At 35.1% G+C, this 21,133-nt stretch overlaps 1 protein-coding gene across 1 annotated transcript in view; it reads right to left on the reverse strand.

Annotated features, from left to right (window-relative positions):
• Vmp1 (vacuole membrane protein 1) overlaps positions 1-21,132 on the reverse strand; it is a 116,026-nt gene extending 94,894 nt beyond the window's left edge. The window contains exon 1 of the mRNA XM_046423136.2: positions 20,981-21,132. The gene's annotated coding sequence lies outside the window, so the exon portion shown is untranslated. The remainder of the gene's footprint in view (positions 1-20,980) is intronic.
• Between the last annotated feature and the right edge of the window lies 1 nt (position 21,133).

The raw sequence follows: 21,133 nt of genomic DNA on the forward strand, positions 1-21,133 counted from the left end.
CAGAATAAAACTGAATACAGGAATAACAAGGCAGTAATAACCCATTTGCTATTTACCCTTTTCAACCAAGGTTTATAAAATTTTAAACAATTTGTATAGAAATCCTAAAATAAGCTATAATAAAAGGTTGTAGTTTTCAGTCTTTTCCAAATACTTATTCCAGTGATTTCCCAGATTAAAATTTGGAGGTGAAGACTGGGGTTGTGGCTCAGTGGCAGAGTGCTTGCCTCATACACGTGAGGCACTGGGTTAAATCCTCAGCACCACATAAAAATAAGTAAAGATACCGTGTCCATGTATAATTAAAAAATATTTTTAAAAAATTGGAGGTGATTTTTCACCAAATAAGGATATCAAGTATTAGTACCTTCAAATATTGATAAATTATATGTCTACATCCTTCTAATTCTTAATGTCATATACTATTTGAAATTTACCTTTTCATAATTTTTACTTTCTTGCATTTAATCTTTCACAGTACTTTTATCATTACTTCAATAAAATGTATTATATCACCAAATCACAAATTTTAACACATAGATCCAAGACTACAGATAGTTGTATATAGGAAACAATTTTATTGAATTATTTTGGACTTGTTATGGGCACAGAAGATTAAAAAAATTATGTTTATGATTGTAAAATGTACTCTAGTTCTATTATACTTCATATCATAGGTGTGTTTTTACTTTAAATCACTGTAATACAACATGTAAATTATTCTATGCAAAACACCAAATTGCCTGTGACTATATCATTCATTCTTCAGGTGTAATAAAACAAATCTTTCCATTCAAAGAGCACCTCATTTCAATAAAGGTTATGATGCTAAGTCCTTAGCACAATCTTAAAACTTGTTCAGATTTTTATTAAAGGCAATAATTATCAAAATTTAACCTTTTGTGCTTCAAAGGACATCATCACAAAAATGTAAAGACAATGCACAGAATGGGAGACAATATTTGCAAAGCATATATTTTATAAGCTTCTATCCAAAATATATAATGAAAAGGCTGAGGACAGTGGAAGAGTTCTAGCCTTGCAAACCCAAGACCCTGGTTCAATCCCCCACACTACAAAAACCAAACAAATAACAGAAAATATAAAATGAACTCATATAATTCAATAACATAAAAAAATCCAATCTGAAAATAGAGGATATGAATATATATTTCACCCCCAAAATAAGCCAATGGTTAATAAGTGTATTAAAAAATATCTAATACTTTTATCTACAAGGAAATGCAAATTAAAACACAATGAGATACATCCTGATATCTATTAGAATTGCTATTAGAATTAAGAAAGGGAGGGCTGGGGTTGTAGCTCAGTGGAAGAGTGCTTGCCCAGCATGTGTGAGGCATTGGGTTCAATTTTCAGCACCACATATAAATAAATAAAATAAAGGTCCATCAACAACTAAAAAATATTTAAAAAAAAAAAAAAGAAAGAAAGGGAGATAACAAGAAATGTTGGTGATGATGTGGAGAAATCTGAACCTCTCTGAACCTTACACTATGGGAGGAAATGTAAAACGATAAGTTGCTTTGGAAAACACTCTAGCAGTTCCTCAAAAGGTAAAAAAATAATTACTATATGACTCAGCAATTCCATTTGCAGGTAAAATAAACACTTATATCTACGAACTGTTCATGAATGTTCACAGCAGCATTGTTCTGAATAGTCAAAAGGTGGATAATACCAAATAATTATCAGTTGATTAATGGACATAAAAATGTGGTACAGGGGCTGGGGATGTGGCTCAAGCAGTTTAGCGTGCTCGCCTGGCATGCGCGCAGCGCTGGGTTTGATCCTCAGCACCACATACAAACAAAGATGTTGTGTCCGCCGAAAACTAAAAAATAAATATTAAAAAAAAATTCTCTCTTTAAAAAAAAAAAAAATGTGGTACACTTGGGGCCGGGGTTGTGGCTCAGTGGTACAGCGCTTGCCTAGCATGCGTGAGGCACTGGGTTCGATCCCCAGAACCACGTAAAAATAAAAAATAAAGGTATTATGCACATCTACAACTAAAAAATTTTTTTAAAATTGTGGTACGCCAAAACAATAAAACATTATCCAGCTGTCAAAAGAAATCAAGTACTAATATATGATACAGCAATAATGAACTTTGAACAAAACACAACACTATGATTTCCATTTACATGAAATGTCCAGAATAGGCATGAACACAACAAAAAGATTACATGGAGAGAGATGTGAAGTGGCTGCTAATGAGTTGTGAGTTTCTGGGGTTGTAAAAATGTCCTAAAATTGAGTGTGGTAAATATGTTATCAACCACTAAATTGTACAGTTTAATCAATTAATTAAATTCTTTGTCATTTTGGGGACTGAATCCAGGGCCTCATGCATGCTAGGACATTCTCATGACCATTGAGTCATACTCATGCCCTAAAATGTACAGTTTAAATAAGTGATTGTATGGTGTGTGAATTGTTTCAATGATACTATATAAGAAAAAAAGAGTCATAAACAGGAACTACTGAAATCTTCAGATATATTCATAGGAAAAGAATGGTATACTTCTGTATGAAACTTGCATTATCTCTATATTTAAAATTTTTTTTTGTAGTTGTAGATGGACAGAATGCCTTTATTCTGTTTATTTTTATGTGGTGCTTAGGATCAAACCCAGTGCCTCACACTTGCGTGGCAAGCGCTCTACAATGAGCTCCAGCTCCAGCAGCTCATTATCTCTATGTTTAATAGTAGCTCCAAGCTTAAAAGGATTCTCATGAACAACTAGCTCAAAAATTCCTATTATACAAGCTGATTGATCGACAGTTCTGAATTCAAGGGCAGATTTATGAGTTTGAAGGATGTTATTATGAAGAAAGAAACTCAAGAAATCACTTAATAAGATACTTGAGTAGCTTTGTTTGCTCATCTACTAATATAGCAATTTCTCCTCCCAGTATTAGGGGGTCAAACCCAGGACCTCCTATATGCTAGGCAAGTGCCATACCACAGAGCTCCATCCCAACACCTTAAATTCAGCAATAATAACTAAAGAGCTAGGTATCATGCTAGATTTAGCGGACTAAATATGATATAGAAATGGGTTTGTTAGCTGCTACTATGTTATTCCTTGACTAAACATTTAATTATAAATACTTCTAAAAATTTATGCCTCATATGGGAAAATAAGTGAAAGACTAAAAAATGAACAAAGAACATACACTCATCACTGCAACAGAGGGTCTCCTCTTTTAGATGCAATCAATTTATGAATACCTTTATTTTGCTGCCTTTATTTCTCTATATACAAATAAATATAAAAAATATACTTGATCTTAGCCAAAATGCTGAAAAGTGATTATACACCAAGAAATAAAGCATAGGTTTCAACTAACCTGAAGTAAATAATTACAGGATTTTAAAAGTTTGAACAATTTGGATAAAATAGCGAGTACCAATGTACTATAGTATGTTTGTGTGTATACACATGTGTAACTATAAATGCCAATACATCAAAAGGGTAAAAAATATATAAAACAATAATCCTGGTAACTACCTAAACCAGAAAAACAACTTCTGCTACTATACCCATGATGCCATTGCTGTTCAATCTACTAGAGTCTATAATAGGCACTGAAGTGAGCTTATAAATGAGCAAGATGAAGAACCTGTCCTCAAAAGACACAGAGTCTGGTCAGAAAGACAACCAACCCCTGTAGATAATATCTTTTGGAGATGAACAGACAACATTCACCTACATCACAATAAGTAAAACGTAATTAATTTGGGGCGAAAAGATAAAAATGGCACAAAAGGGTTTGCGGTATGAAAAAATATCCTAAAACCTTACCATCCCACAAAACACTCTGATACTGACCTCATTTCTTCCTATTTACTCTTTCCCATAGTGTCATCTTTAAGAGATAAAAGTTTTATCCAAAACAACTTGGGTCCATTTGAGGTCACATTTGTAACAATGGTATTGCACAATTATATGAAAGTTTTGTTCTCAAGATATTTTAACAGGCATTTTTATTTGAGGAAATAATATGTTCTTGCACAAGATACTAAAAAAGAACAGCTAACTGACATTTCCTTTTCTAAAATTCTTTCAGAAAACATAAAATAACAGTCTGGAATTTTGTAAGAAATAATCTACGGAACTAAGTTATTTTCCTTTAATCAGTCTACTTCTTCACAATGAAATAAACTCACAATTTTAAAAAAACTTTTGCAATTCCCGAAAGAAAGAACTAGAACATGAAGTCAAACAAGCAAAAGAAAAAACTGCTGGGGTAGTGAAAAATTAAGTGTACGGAGGCATTAAAATATTTTTTTCATTTTTGACCACTGAGGATGGTTAGAACCAACTATGAGCCAAACAAACAAAAATAAAAGAACCACTAGGGTTCTAAACAGTTAAGCTAATAAAAGCACACCCTGCCTTCTTTTGCATTTTAACCATTTCCAAAAGGATTTTACTTTATTTCTTGTTTTTAATTCCTTTGAAAACGTAATTCCATTGCCTCCTCTTCCTGGATCACACATATAGGAAAACTGCAAAATTGCAGTGCTCCTGGAACCACCTGCATTCTCCACCTTCTTTGGTACTGGAAAATGAACCCAGGGGTGCTGTCACTGAACTATAGCCCTAGCCATTTTTATTTTTATTCATTTTGAGACAGGGTCTCACTAAGTTGCCAAAGCTGGCCCCAAACTTAAGATCCTCCTGCCTCAGCCTCCCTAGTAGCTGGGATTACAGGTATGCACCACCATGCTGGCACCACCTATATTCACAAGTAGATCTGTCTGAGTAGTCAAACACAGCTGGAGGAAAAAAAATCATACAACTATACAATCAATTTAAATTTCACTTATTCATTCTATAGTGCCTTTTAAGTGCCACTTACTATTTGAGATGTCACATTTCAATTTTGAATTGATAGTTTTCTCACAACTACTGTACTCCTTGTTCTCTATCTGCAAACATTTTACCTCATTTTCTCCTTTCTTACTCTCAGTTGCCAATGGCTTTTTTTTTTTTAAACACAAAAGCAGAAGGAGAATTCTCTAATACTTTTACTACTAAACCTACTCAAATATTTATATCTTCACCCATGTTAGCACTCTTTCTCTCTTTACAGCTATGGCAGCGTCCTCTATGTCTCAAAGATCATTGTGGCAATATACATTCTGTATATCATCCCCTCTCATGTTTTCAGGGACTTAGCTCCTCAGTTCTCTTTATAAATAGTTCTCTCTGTATCATTGATCTTTCCTCCTTTATTCTCACCGGAGGATAAGCATTATCTAATACTTCCCATTTCTCAGTCCTTCATGGTACAGTTCTCAAGAGTTGCCTATACACAGTCTCCACTTCCTCATCACCAAATCTCTACCCAATCCACTGCAATATGACTTTTTTTAAAAAATTACATCTCTATTTTATTTATTTATTTTTATGTGGTCCTGAGGATTGAACCCAGGACCTAGCTCGCCTGCTAGGCAACCACTCTACCACTGAACCTCAACCCCAGCTCCAATGTGACTTCTATTTCAACAAAACAACTAATGACTTCCACAATGCCAAATACAAAAGACACATCTTACTGAGCCTCTTAAAATTTTATTGAAATGCTTTCCTTGAAATATTCTCCTGTTTATCTTTGTATTTCTCTGGCTTTGATAGCTCTTCTTGCTCTACTTCCTGGAATTCCTCAAAGCTTGGTGCAGATTCCTTACTGTGCTGTTTACGCTCTGTTATAATTATGTCATTATTCTCTCAGTCTTAAATACTCTATATTGGGAATTGAATTCCCCCATTCAACTGATGAATACACAGAGAAAATTTGGTATATTCAAAAAGTGAAATATTATTTAGCCATAAAGAGAAATTGAGTACTAACACATGCTACAGCAATGATGAATTTTGAAAACAGTACACTACATGAACAAATTCAGTTACAAAATATAACAAGTTATGATTCCCACTTACATGAAATGTCCAGAATAGGCATAAACAAAAATAGAAAGTAAATTTGCTAGAGAGGAAATGGGGAGAAATAAAATTCTCTTCTTTCAAAAGCAAGATGACGTTCCACATGACAGGGCTTTATTAAGGACAGTGCTTTTTGATTATTTTGTAAAAATAATCAGAATCATAGGAGGGATCTTAAGGAATACTCAAATCTATCTTATCTTTATAATTCACAGATAAACTCCCAGAGGTAAAGTGACTTTGATAATGTCACAAGATAAATTAGTGATAAATCTAGAGGCAGGGTCCAGATACCAAGTGGTCTTAATTATAGTGAAAACTATTGCTGACACTGGGCACAATATTCTCCCCCAAAACTAAATTTAAGATTATTTTTAGGCTGGGTGTGGTGGGGCACGCCTGTAATCCCAGCTACTAAGGAGGCTGAGGCAGGAGGATCACAAGTTCAAAGCCAGCCTCAGGAACTTAGTGAGGACCTAAGCAACTTAGCGAGACCCTGTCTCAAAATAAAAAAATAAAAAAGACTGGGGATATGGCTCAGTGGTAGAAGACCACTTGGTTCAATTTCCAATACAAATAATAATAATAATAATAATAATAATAATAATAATAATAATAATAATAATTTTTCTTAGAATTTTGAAATGGACAAGATCAATCTACAGAATGCTTCTCTTTGCAATATTAGTAAGCTGGTATGTGGTTTATGAATCTGATTAGAAAAATTCTATATCCTACAGTTTGTTCAATAAACCTAAATTATAGGTTTACTAATTCAAATTTCTAAACTATAAAACTAAGGATTAGACTCTGAAATTGACATACCAAGTTCCACATGTCCTGAGAGGATTTAATGGCATGGCCAGCCCATTTTTATTCAGGAAATACTATATACTTTGCTGCCTATTTTCAAATTGCAAAAGTGGTTACTTAATCTAACATTGACACACTATTAATCTCATTATCATCTTAAACATTACAAAATGACCCATTTTATAGGGAAACGGGACAACTTGATACCTCAAAGCTGTTAATACATCCTAATTGATTTGAGGCCATATCAGGGCAAGTCACATTTTAGCTATGTATCTCACTTGTATTCCACACTCAGGACCAAATGCATCCACCTTATTCTAATTCAATTTGCCTTCACAGCTCAAAGTAGTTTAATTTTTTAATAGCTAAAAAAATTCACTAGGCACAGTGGTGCATGCCTGCAATCTCAGTGGCTGAGGAGGTTGAGGCAGGAGGGTCACAAGTTCAAAGCCAGCCTCAGCAACTCAGCAAAGCCCTAATCAACTTAGTGAGACCCTGTTTCAAAGTAAAAAAATAACAAGGGCCAGGGATGTGGCACAGTCATTAAGTACCTCTCAGTTCAATCCCCAGTATCAAAAAAAAAAAAAAAAAAAAAAAAAAAAAAAAAAAAATCCTACCACCACCACCACTTAGTAGTCATGTCTCCTTGGGTAAGTAATTCAAGTTTTTACATTTCAGCATATTTGCATATTATTTCCTTGACAATTTTCATGTCATCCTTAAGTATTTTTGTTTTACTTTGAGACTGTCAGTAATTTGGCTTCTCAACTTCAAGAGAAATAACATATAAGTGCCTCACATAGTGCCTGGCAGGCATTTAGTGTTCCTTTTTTCATGCCTAGTTTATGACTGTCACAAATGCCCCAAAATAATCATACAAATACTACTCTGAGTGTTCACTGATATGCACTTGCTTTCTTTTTTTTCCTTTTTTTTTTTTTTTTTTTTTTTGTGGTGCTGGGGATTGAACCCAGGGCCTTATTTATGTGAGGCAAGAACTCTACCAGCTGAGTTATATCCCCAGCCCTAGACGCTTGCTCTCTGAACTTCTATAATATACAAGAGTCTTCATAACTGGTTCCCACAACCTATGCAGCCACAAAATCAGAAAAATCTTAGTTTGTTATATTGGATAATAAAAATGAATTATTTTTCATTCATCTAAACATTTTGAAATGTATCAAAAGGACAATCTGTTAATTATTACTATGGGGTAAAAGGGTTCTACTCTACATAGTTAGGGTAAGTTAAAAGCATCATTTTTAAGAAGAGCTGCTTTTCACAATTCAATGACATAATAGCATTGATTTTGGGAGTTTTTCATGAAAGGTCAGATTCCTAGATATGGGAGAAAATCCAAAGTATTCCTAGTCTGTTTAAAAGAATGAAATATACTCAAACGGGAATTTAACATATAATTTTTAAAACTTTTTTTTTAGTTGTAGATGGACACAATTTTTTATTTTCTTTATTTATGTTTATGTGGTGCTGAGGATCGAACCGAGTGCCTCTCATATGATAGGCAAGCGCTCTACCACTGAGCCACAATCCCAGCCCCTAACATTTATTCTCAATTTTCAATGGAGCCTACTTTGCTGTGAGAGTACACGTATGGTTTGTAAGAATAGGCTGTTAAAATAAAGTGTACATTATTTGTAATTATTTGTAGATGCGAAAACAAATAGTGCAGAAGTATAACACAAATATAAAATAATTTTCATCGAGAACACAGATCTAGTCAAAAGAAATACTTTTTCAAAAGGCTGTACCTAGCAGATTTTAAAAGGAGCTGAAGCATTTAAAATAAAAGATTAATATTAAAATATGTGGTATTTTTATTTGTTTCTGGCAGAAATGCTTAGAAAGCACTGCTAAAATCATCTCACAAAGGTTCTTTGTAGGCTGTACATTCAGTGCTAAGACTATAATACTCCATTCATTTTAAACATTAGCCATACTTGTAATTCAAAAACAATGTGAAGCTAAATTACTCAGTTCCCCAAAGCAAAACACAAACATTTACATATGACACAATAATAGCAACTACCTGAGTAATTTAACAGTTGTTGGAAGAGTTAAACAGGTGAAAGAAAAAGGAAGTAAGAGCAGTGAAACCATTGATTCTCATTTTTTTTGGCAATATCATTCAAAAATAAACTGAATATCCCTCCTTTTAAGAAAATAATTTATTCAAATGGATTCTATTTTCTCATAAAAATATTAAGCCAGATTTCTTAATGATAACACTGTTTTTCATACAAGACATACAAGGACAGCCAACTTAAGTATGACACTTTTCAGTAACCTTTATTTAGTACAGTCTGCTACTCCAAAAGAGCTCCAAACTTCCTGAAAACAATTAATATTAAGATTGTAATTTACTTTTAAAAACTAAATAAGCAATCTATGTAATATATCTTGACCAATGAGGCTTTAGGCAGCCTCACATTGCACAAACACAATGCACAATATCAGAGTGTCTATCAGATCATATGACTCTGAGCCAGAAAACAGTATCTATCACATGATTTTACCAGTTAAAGAATGAATTTTCTGAGCATTCATGATGATTTGAATGGGAATGTATGAAAAAACTCCTTGAATCTTTTTGAACTTTTTAAAATCTTGACGAATTAAGACAAATTAAAGCCTCAAATTAGGGTACAATTTCAAGGATTCAAAATCTCCACAAATCTTCCAAAACTGGGTCTGCAGGTTAGGAGGTTACATATTTTTGGCCTAAGCTTTTCCTCAATTTAATTTAGTCAAGTGTAAAGTACATTCAACTTATCACAAGCTTCTAATCATTAAAAAGACTACTGTTCCAGATCAAATACGTAGGGTTTTTTGTTTGTTTGTTTTCTGGTATTAGTGATTAAACCCAGGGCCTGGGTTTAATCACTAACAGATGGTCTACCACTAAACTATATACCCAATTTGTAATTAAGTGAAATTTCAAGTAAAAAAATTCCAATTTAAAAAAAAAAAAAAAACACAACCTGGAAAACTTTAGGATCTCTTTTTTTGAAAGAAGATAAGTTTTAGAGAAGGTTTCTTCATCTCAATTCCAATATGTAAAAATACCATTTTATTGTCTTTTCTTTTAATACATGATTTTATTTTTATGAAGAAAACATACATCTTGTAAAATTACATGTTGAAAATCCTGTTTGTCATTTATTCTTAAATCCACTTCTAAATGCTCAGGCAGTTTTTCATAACCAATGCAGTTTTCACCAAAAGAGAGAAATAAGAGTAAGGTCAAGAACTAGGATAGTGGAAATAACCAGAATTGGGAGATTGTAAGAATGTTGGGTATGTCACTTCATGTCCTTGATTAGACTTTCAAATAAAATATAAGTTCAAATTTATATATAAAAATGCAAAAACTTAGAACAGCCAAGATAATTTCGATAAGGAACAAAGTTGGAGGATTTGTATTAAATGCTTTCAAGTCTTGCTATAAAGTTACAGTAATCACGACGGTGTGGTTTTGGTAAAAAGATGGACATAGATCAATGGAACAGAAGAGAAAATAGAGAAACAGACCCATATATATAAGACCAACTAATTTCAACAAAAGTACAAGGGAATTTATACGGTAACTGACCAGTCTTATTTAGAAAACAAACACTGGCCCTTCCTTATTTCTTGTTATATACAATAATTATTTTGAAAGGGATTATACACCTAGAGGTACAAACTAAAACTATAATGACTCTAGAAAAACAGGAGGAAAATCTTTGCAACCTTGGAGTACACAAAAATTTCTTAGGATATAAAACACATGAACATAAAAGAAAATAATTGATAAGCTGAACCTTATCCAAACTAAAAACTTTTACCTTCTGAAATACAGTGTTTTAAAAAAATAATTAAAAAGGTAAGCCATACCACAAGAGAAAATATTTGTATATTTAGACAAAGCATTTAAATATATACACACAATGCTATAATAATAAAGGAAGGGTGTGTTGTGTCAGCATACAGAAGAACAAACTGACCAAGAATCAGAAAAGAGAGCCTACAAAAAGGTTCCTGAACTCTATATTACAGACATGGCAAGATAGATCAGTTGGTATAAAAGAGACTATTTGATAAACTATATAGAAAAATGAGTTATTCAAGTAAGAAAATTTGAATTCCCTACTTGAACCATGTAAAAAAAGTTAATTTCATATACGTGAAGGATTTACTAAAAGTTTAAAGCAAAATTTGTAGGAAAATAAATAAATAACTTTCTGTCTTAGGATAGAAAAAGATTTCTTCAAACTCACCAAAAAATTATCCATAAATGAAAAGACTGATCAATTGGAAAACTCTGAAATTAAAACTTAAAATTCCTCATAAGTATCCTAAGTAAATGAAAAGATAAACCAGAGAAATATATTACTGATAAAAGATAAGTAAAAAACAGATTATATAATCAATAATGTTAAGAAAAGACAAATAACTATAAAACTAAAATAGGCAAATGACATAGAGGTGTGTGTGTGTGACCTTTTTATTTTCAGACAGTTTTTCTAAATTGTCTAGGCTGGCCTCAAACTTGCTATTGTCCTGCCTCACTCTTCTGAGTGGCTGGGATTACAGGTGTGTATAATCCATTGCCCAGCTTCAAGAAGCATTTTATAGGGGAGGAAATCTGTATGGCTAATAATTAAGATATCTAACCTGCCCTCATTGACAATCAAATAATATAAATCAAGATCACAATGAGGAGCTGAGGAGGTGGCGCAGCAGTATAGCACTTGCCCAGCATGTGTGAGGCCCTGGGTTCAATTCCCAGCACATACACACATAAGATCACAATGAGATTAATTTGTACCAATAGTGTATAACATCTTAGTCTTAAGGCTTAGTGACTTAAAAATATATATATATTTATCATGACCCAGAGGGTTGGGCTAGATGGTTCTAGTCTGGACAAGCTTGGCTTTTGAGCTGACAAACCTCGCTCAGCTGGGATTGCTTTCCATGGTCCCCTCTCTTCCAGTTGGTTAGTTGGGGCTTTTTTTATATATGGGCTCAACACTCTAAAGAGCAATAAGAGAGGTCAAGCACATGTTTTTCGAGCCTGTGTCTGTGTTATTCTTGCCAATGCTGCACTGGCCAAAGCAAGTAACAAAGTACAGACTCAACAGATACAGAAATAGACACTAGAAACAAAATCACATTGAAAACAGGTATGTAAACAATACATGAAGAATTTGTGGCCATCCTGCAGTCCACCATTCAATTTTACAATCTACCACATCATTTTTACATATATTCCTTTGGCAAAAAGCAGGAAATATGATTGAAAATACCAAAGTTAAGGAAACAACCCATAAAGCCAAATACCGGCACACACTCTATGCTAATAAGTCTATTCCCAGTTATATAACTGGTATGGTTTTAATAAGACTCCTTCAAAATTCAAGTGCTGCCAATATGAAAGTATTAAGAGGTGGGGTTTTAAGAGGTAATTAGGCCATGAGGGTTCCTCCCTTGTGAAATGGGTTTTGTGCTCTTATAAAGGTGTCTGATGGAAGAAATTCCACCCACTTTTGCCCTTCTGCCATGTTAATGCCACAACATTCCTCCCTTCCTGACAGTACAATGTTCACATTTTTGTCTTGGAAACAGAGGTCAGTAACTAGATCTGGGACTTCCCAGTATTCAGAACTGTGAAAAACAAATTTCTGTTTTTTATAAATTATCCAGTAAAACTGACTTATAAATTGCTATGACAAATACCTAAAAATGCAGAAGTGGCTTTTGAACTAGGTAACTGGTAGACACAGGAACAGTTTTGAAGTGAACACTAGAAAAAGTCTGCATTGTGGACAGGTGTGGTCGTACATGCACGTCATCCATACTTCCAAGGCTGAGACAGGAAGATCACAAGTTCAAGGCCAGCCTGAGCAACTTAATGACAAGCTATCTCACCCACAAAAAAAGGGCTGGGAATATGGCTCAGTGGTAGAGCACTTCCCTGGTATGTGGTAGGCCCTGGGTTCAATCACCAGTACCAAAGGAAAAAAGAAATAAAAGCAGAGATTGTGATGAACAGTACATTAAGGGTGACTCTGGTAAGGGCTCAGAAGAGAAGAGCTATAGAGAAAGTCTGATTCTTCTCAGAAATCACCAAAGTGGCTTTGAATAGCTGGACAGTGAAGGCCATTCTGATGAAATCTCAGATGAAAATGAGAAACAAGATGTCAGAAATAGGGAGCTGGATGCGGAGGTGCACGACTATAATTCCAACAGCTCAGGAGGCTAAGGCAGGAAGACTGCGGGTCCAAAGCAACCCAGCAAGGCCCTAAGCAACTTAGTAAGACTCTGTCTCAAAAAGGGCTGGGGATGTGGTTCAGTGGTTAAATGTCCCTGGGTTCAATCCCCAATACCAAAAGAAGAAAAAATAATAAAAAACATATTTAAAGGGGCTGGGGTTGTGGCTCAGAGGTAGAGCACTCACCTAGCACATGTAAGGCCTGGGTTAGATCCTCAGCACCACGTAAAAATAAATAATACAAAGGTATTGTATCCAACTACAACTAAAAAATAAATATTAAAAAAAAATTTAGAGATAAAACAAAGAGTGTGGCCAAACATTTTGTGTGTGTGTGTGTGTGTGTGTGGGGGGGGGTTGAGTGTACTGGGGTTTGAACCCAGAGGAGCTTTACAACCAAGTTACATTCCCAGTCCTTTTTATTGCTTAGCGCCTCACTAAATTTAGACGGGTCTTGAACTTGGCTCCAGCCTTAGCCTCCCAAATTGGGATTACCTTGCACTGGCCAAGCAAACTTTTGATAAGGAGACTTGTAAGGGTAAAGGAAGCCAGGTGCTATTAATCAAGACAATGGGAAAGTGAGCCTAAAAGAATTTCAGAGTTCTCAAGTCTGCCTCTTTTACGGAAGGCCCAGAGTGCCACAGCCTTTAGGACGGAACAGTTGAAAGTAACAACAGCTTATAATACCAGTGGCTTGGGGGGCTGAGGCAGGAGCGGATCTCGAGTTCAAAGCCAGCCTCAGCAAAAGCAAGGCACTAGGTAACTCAGTGAGACTCTCTCTAAATAAAATACAAAAAAGGGCTGGGGATGTGGCTCAGTGGTTGAAAGCCCCTGAGTTCAATCCCTGGTACCAAAAAAAAAGAAAGTAACAACAGCAAAAGTTAGAAACCACCCAAATGTTTATTGTCAAGAGAAGAAATAAATTATGGCTACATACCATAATGAAATACTATTCAGCAGTTAAAATTTTTTGTTTACTTTTAGCAATTTTTACTCAGTGCATATTATATGTTAGGCAAACTTGGAAGAGCTAGAGACACAGCAGAAATCAAAAATATTCAAACAGATAGTGATTAGTGCTACAGTAAAAAATAAAGTTGCTAAATGTGTGTGTATGACTGTGTGTGCGTGTGTGTGTATGAATGTGTGTGCGTGTGTGTATGTATGTTTGTATAGTAATCTTCAACAGACTAGACAGAAAAGCTTTCTCTTTGAGAATTTGACATTATATAACAGGCATGAAAAGTATAGGGAAAAGCACTGTAGAAAAAGAAGTGCAAAGACTTTGAGGTAAGAGTACGCCTAGTATGTTTCATTTGCCCTTAATTATTCAAGTTACTAATGAACTTAAATATTTAAAAATTAGGGTTTTGCAGAGATACAAGATTGATTTCAATTTTAGTAAGATGTCATTTTTGTAAACAAAAAAAAATCCATAAAAATTTCTTATACAATAAAGTTCAAAGGCAATACAAATAATTTTGGAATACATATATATTTATATTTGAATGGAATATAATCTTTTTTTTTTTTGGTGGCAGTATTAGGGATTGAACCCACAACATTGTACATACTAGGTGAGCATTCCACCACTGAGCTATATCTCTAGCCCCCATATATAATTTTTAAACAAAGTTGTATTAATTGAATCATAGAAAATAGAAACCTATCTTACAGAGACCCCACACCCCTTTCTGATTACGTAAGGACTGAAGAAGAACACTGCTCTGCCCCAGTGGAGCCAGTACAATCAGTCCTACTATTCCACAAGTTCTGTATCATCAACCATTTGATGACTAAAAATATCCTGCCAGGCGTGGTGGCACACACCTGTAATCCCTGCAGTGGAGAGGCTGAAGCAGGAGGATCTCGAGTTCAAAGCCAGACTCAGCAAAAGTATGACATTATATAACAGGCATGAAAAGTAAAAATGAGGTGCTAAGCAACTCAGTAAGACCCTGCTTCTAAATAAAATACAAACAAAGGGCTGGGGATGTGGCCCAGTGTTTGAGTGCCCCCAAGTTCAATCCCCAGTACAAAAACCCTGCATCTGTACTGAATATGAACAGACTTTTTCTCTTGCATTATCCCCTAAAAAACACAGGTTAACAACTATTCATATAACACACTGTATTAGGTATTAGGAATTATTTAAACTATATAGGAGGATATGCAATGGGTTGTATGCATCCATACATCTGGGTATCTGAGGGGATCCTGGAACCAATCCCTGTGAGTATCAATGGATGACTGTACTATAATTCCTATAAAAGATCTTAAGAATTTATGAAGGGCATGGAAACCTTGGATATTCTTTTGCCTAAAGGGAATCCTGAAAATTTCTGCAAGGATCTATACTTAACAATGAGTGAAGAAATGGTTTGCCAGATAAACCGATTTGACTTTACTCAACTTTATTTTATCCTCATTTAGAGCAGAAAGCAGCAGTTGACAAAGCTGACCATTTCTTAAAAGAATTCTAAATATAAACTTTCATGAGCTTAGGAAAAAAAATCCTGCTCCCCTCTGTCTCTTACAGTACTCTTCCTACTAGACGTAACCACTTTAATAGTTTTTTGTGTTCAGATCCTTTTCCTTTACCTGACTGGGGCCTTCTCCTTTTCCCTATCTCCCCCCAAGTGACTCATCCAGTTTCCAGTTTAAAATATCATCCTGAGTTTGTATTTCTGGTTCTGATTTGTAGATTTATGTAGATATTTATGTATATAATAGAGGAGCTGGGGATATAACTCAGTTGGTAAAGTGCTTGCCTCACATACACAAGACCCTGGGTTAATCCCCAGCACCATTAAAAAAAAAAAAAGTACCATTAGAATGATTCCCAAGTATCTCAAACTTAACATATCCTGTCTTCCCCATACCTACACACCTTCTTATAACAAACAAGCAAACAAACATGGTTCTCCTCAAATTTTCTCTCTCCCAGTACCTGGCACAAACACCCACCCAGTTACTAAATCCAGAAGCTTAGTCATTCTTGACTCTTCTCTTTTCCTCACCATTCATTTAATCCAGGACTAAGTTCTATTTCAAATATATTTAGTATCCATACCCTGTTCTCCATCTTCTTTGGCACCTCTCTAGTCCAGGACATTTTCATCTCCCACTTGGATTACTTTGGTACACTCCTAATTTCTCTCTCCATTTCTATTCTTGTCTCTTTCAAGTCATCCTCCACACATGAGCAGAAGTTCTTATGAAACATATTACTCCTCTACTTAAAACTGTAGAATGATTTACCACTGCACTCAAAATCAAATGCAAACTCATTCCCAATACCTGCAAAGTTGGACATGACCTAGCCTCTGCATATCTTTCTTATCTCATGTCACTGTATTCCAAGTCTGTTTGTGCTCCAGCCCCAAAGAGGCACACAGCCACATTGTTAACTCTCTCTCAAAACCTTATTTGTTTCCTTCATAACATTTCTTATTTCCTATTGTTTTCTCCAGAACCTGGTATAAGCCCTAGGATACAAGATGTTCCTTCATTGCAAGGGTGAATGAACAGATAAGGCAATAGATGTCACTGGAAAAAATGATCTTTCCATGCAAAGAAAGTGCTAGAAGATATCATTAAATATCAAAGAATTGGTTTCAATTGCCAAATTCTGTTACAGCTTACAAAGAGAATGTCAACTGTCAATGATAATTAAAAAAAAAAAGTTAAGAGAATGGCTACAAGAATGCCTCCTTTGGTTAAGAATCTCACATATGTTGTAAAATATTCATGAAATGAAATGTATACTCTATTTACTGAAAGTTCATTAATAATGAGCAAAGGATAAGTAAGCAGCATCATAAAGATATGCTATCAAAATAGGGTTGGGAAAGAGTTCTTAGCAACAGCTCAGTGGGTCACATGAAGACAATGATCATAATTATGTTTAACTATGTATTAGATACTTTACTTAAATTGATTCATTTAACCCTAACAATAAAGGTACTGAGATAGAAAGAGGTTAAGTAACCAGCTCAGGAGTCACACAGTAATAGAGCTGGAATTTGAACCAAGGTTTTATCTTCCTAGTTCTTAACAGCACCTGTGGAATCCTTCCAAATCATCTATGAAGATCAAAGTTTTAGGGAAAGAATCCCAAGAATAAAAGAAGACATTTTAATTATCTACTGGAAAAAAAAAAAGAAACATAAGCATTAAGTGGACTAGCTGGGATAGGATTACTCAATGGATTGCCCTTGCTTAATTTAAATATGCCTAAAACTTTAAATATGATCTCTTATATGACACAGAAAATATTCCTTGTTCAAATTTTTAAGAAACATAATGTTTTATTTACTTTTTTGGTACCAGGAATTAAACCCAGGGTTGCTTAACTACCGAGCCACATTCCCCCAGCCCTTTTTATGTTTTATTTTGAGACGGGTCTTGCTAAATTGCTGAGGTTGAGGCTGGCCTTGAATTTTCAGTCCTCCTGCCTCAGCCTCCCAAATTGCTGGGATTACAGGCATGCACTACAGTACCCAGCTAAGAACAAAATGTTTTAAAATGAGCTTTATATAAGGGTTTACATAACTTCAGTTCAGCAAACTTAATCTAAAGTTACTTACCCAGACTAAAAAAAGGAGTTTCTTGATGCAATATGCTCTTTAAAAGTATATTCTTAGGGCTCAGTGGTAGAGCCCATGCTTAGCAGCACAAGGCTCTGGGTTCAATCCCCAGCACCCCTCCAAAAGTTTACTCTCAAAAATATTTGTATATCTTTGTGAAAGTAGATTATCACCTAACACAAACACAACAATCCATTCTTTTTTTTTTTTGGAGGTGCTAGGGACTGAACCCAGGGCCTTGTGTATGTGAGGAAAGTACTCTACCAACTGAGCTATATCCCCAGCCCCTAACACAAACACAACAAAGTTATGACTTCAATTCATCCTATTTGTCATGATTTGTTAATCTAGAGTTCATTTCTACACTAAAGTGGTAGAGAAACACAGGGACACGAGGGTAGGAAAGGAGAAAGACTATAAACCACACAGAGTTCCCAGCAAGACAAAGAATGTACTCTTTTACAGTGGCTATTTACCTACAACAAAATAGCTACAGAAATGACTACAGATAACAGATAATAAACATAATGGGGAAATTTTTTTATCTGGAACAAATTAACACAGCTTTCCGTGACTCATTAATAACATTCACTCAATAAAGACTTGTATTTCCACTTGCCAGAAAGAAATTTCAATACCTGATAGTAAAGAAGTGTAATATCAGAATAATCATTCTGAAGTATTCTATGAGAGTAAGTAAGCTGTACTTTTTTCTTTCCTTAATCTGTTCCACTGCAAATCTTGCCAAATAGCTTTGTTTTCCTACAACTTATAAGACTCTACCAGTTAAAAAGGAATATAAGTTTTTTAATGTGTATGTGTGTACCCTTTAATGCACAAAAGAAAACATTTTCTTGCAAACCAGGAAATTTTACCAAGTGATACCAAGATGCTTGGAGACAACCTTAGCAGAATACAAAGAACACTTAGGATCTTAAATCCAGTTCAGGTTCTGGTACTACCTATGCCAACTGACCTCAGGCAAGCCAACTGCTATTTGATTCTAGGCCCTAATTTTCTCCTCTAATAAATGTGAAGAATCTAATTATATGTTCACATTGGTTTTAGTAAAATAATAAGGTTTCTTAATGTAAGTAACATGGAACTACTTCTAATCTTTAGTTAATAACATATAAGCAACTAAAAACTTCAGGTTTTTCTGTATTTGGAAATCTCACATGACAATACAGGATGACCAAGAAAGATCAGATTTAAACTTCCAAATGCAAAACTATACTCACCTTCCAGCCACCTACTTATTAACCAACATGACTTAATCAATGGGTCAGAGTATAAAACCGTTCTTGGCTAGCTTTATTGTTCAAAAGTAGGGCAAAGATTGTCTCAGAAGTGTGTGATAATATTTTCAGATAAACAAAAGGACACAGTACAAATAATCAACTTTAAAAGTTACTCAAAGGAATAGTATTCTACACTGATATACTTCCAGCTGAGTAAAATGACAGTATTATCATATTTTCACTTATATCATGATTTCACATTTACTATCTCACTAAATTCTGTGACAGACCTATGAGAATAAGTAAGCTGTACTTTTATCAACACAATACAGGCCAGCTAAGAATGACAGGTATCCTGCCAACCATTTCCCAATAAGTGTTGGAGCCCAGACTTCAATTCAGGTCTTCTTGTTTAAAGTTTATTGATCTTCAAGATTCTAAAAAGCAGTGATTCAAGTCAAACACAGGAAGAAGTTGGTAATGTGAGAAAAGTCAAATAATCAATTGAACTGAACAGAAAGAATATAAGAACAGATTTTACCTTTATGTAGTCAACAAGCAAATTTATTGGACATTGAACTAATGTTACATCGAACTTTTATAATTCTACCTGTCAAAAAACTTGACACCTCATTTCAAAGAAAACTGTGAAAAAAAATTGCTAACTCAAAAATAAGAGCAGCATGTGAATTAAACAATAAACTGAGTAAACTAGGTATAGATAACCTGTTAAAATGCATCAAAGCATTTATTTAAGTACTTCAAAAACCTGGTTATATGTGTATTTTTCTTCTGGAAAATGAGCCACAGGAATCTAACAGAATTAATTGTGTGTATTCAAGCAGTATATATCCCTCAAAAAAAAAAAAAAAAAAAGAAAGAAAGAAAGAAAAGAAAACCATTAGTGATTTACAATAATATAATATAAAGAAAACATGAAAGATTTCTACTTTAGTCATTTCACACTTACACGAATTGGTCACATTTGTCTGGGTTTCACCATCTCTTTTCCAATACAAACATAATCTAGAATGCATAAAATGCCACCTAATAAATAGTAGCTTCTTCCCATCATCTATGCTGAGAATACAGAACTACACTGTAATATCAATACATTTAATAGGTAGTAGCAGTTGGAATATTAAATTATCTATCATTACAACACTAGAAATACTTAAAAACAAGCATTTCCAAATGATCAATGCCATCTGTCTACAAAATCTGACAAGCACCAAAGGAGAACTGAAAGACAGGGAAAGAATAGATGCTGCCAAGATATATAAAGAGTGTCCAGTCTGCACATTATTAGATTTTTTACATGAAGTTGCAGAAAAACAAAAGATGACTGTGTAAAATCTATTGAAGGTCTTAAGTAATAAAGCAGTGTGACAAGAGGACCACATAACGCTTCTCAAAGATTTAAAGATAAATCTTTAAATCTTCGACCTTCATGTTTTACTGCAAGTATTTCCAATGTAATGAAATACAAGCATTGGGGGTCTGGGATTTGGAAAAGGCAGAAAACTATTTTTCATGAAAGTAAAAGGAGATTTCAGAAGGTCCTTAGCAAAGGCTCTACGAAGTGAAGGCCCATTCCCTTGGCCACTTTGTACCACGAAGGCTTTAGATGGCACTTGCATGCCTGGATTTTGTTTAAGAGCGGAAAGATTTAACATCATGCACCACTGGTTGAGGAGGAGGGCAAGAACCAAGCCGAAAGATCCTGAGAAGCAACTCTGTCGGCAGCAGGGAAAACCTCTTCATTTACTCCAGGGTGCTGGACACCCCAGGAGGAGGGCTCTTCATACAAGCCGAGTACGGCTTCCAGGTGGAGAGGAAAGCGAACGGTCGGGAGTTCAGTGCCTAGTTTCAATGTCCCGTATCCAACCATGGAGAGGTGTCCCAAATAACCCGGCTACCGCCAGACTGAGACAACCAGAGCCAGCAAAGCCCTAAAACACTCATGGAAGTAAAAACCGCCGGGCCCCAGATCTGCACTAAGTGGGAGAGCTTCCGGAAGAAGCCAAGCTCTGATGATGGTCTCAAGCTTCCTTGCCCAATTCCCCGCTTTCGTTTACCTACCCACTCCGACTCCTGCTTCTCCACAGATCTCGGGATCCTGGAAGCGGCTCCCGACAGACTCTCACACCCGCCGCGGGGCTCCGGCCAACCGGAACTCGCTCGCGTCACTTCCGGTCCGGTTACCCAGCGGAGACCGCCTCCTAAAGAGAAACG

This window comes from Marmota monax, unplaced genomic scaffold, assembly GCF_021218885.2.
Source record: "Marmota monax isolate L192 unplaced genomic scaffold, Marmota_monax_Labrador192_F-V1.1 WCK01_AAM20220418_F8-fsc00171, whole genome shotgun sequence".
Classification (NCBI taxonomy): domain Eukaryota; kingdom Metazoa; phylum Chordata; class Mammalia; order Rodentia; family Sciuridae; genus Marmota; species Marmota monax.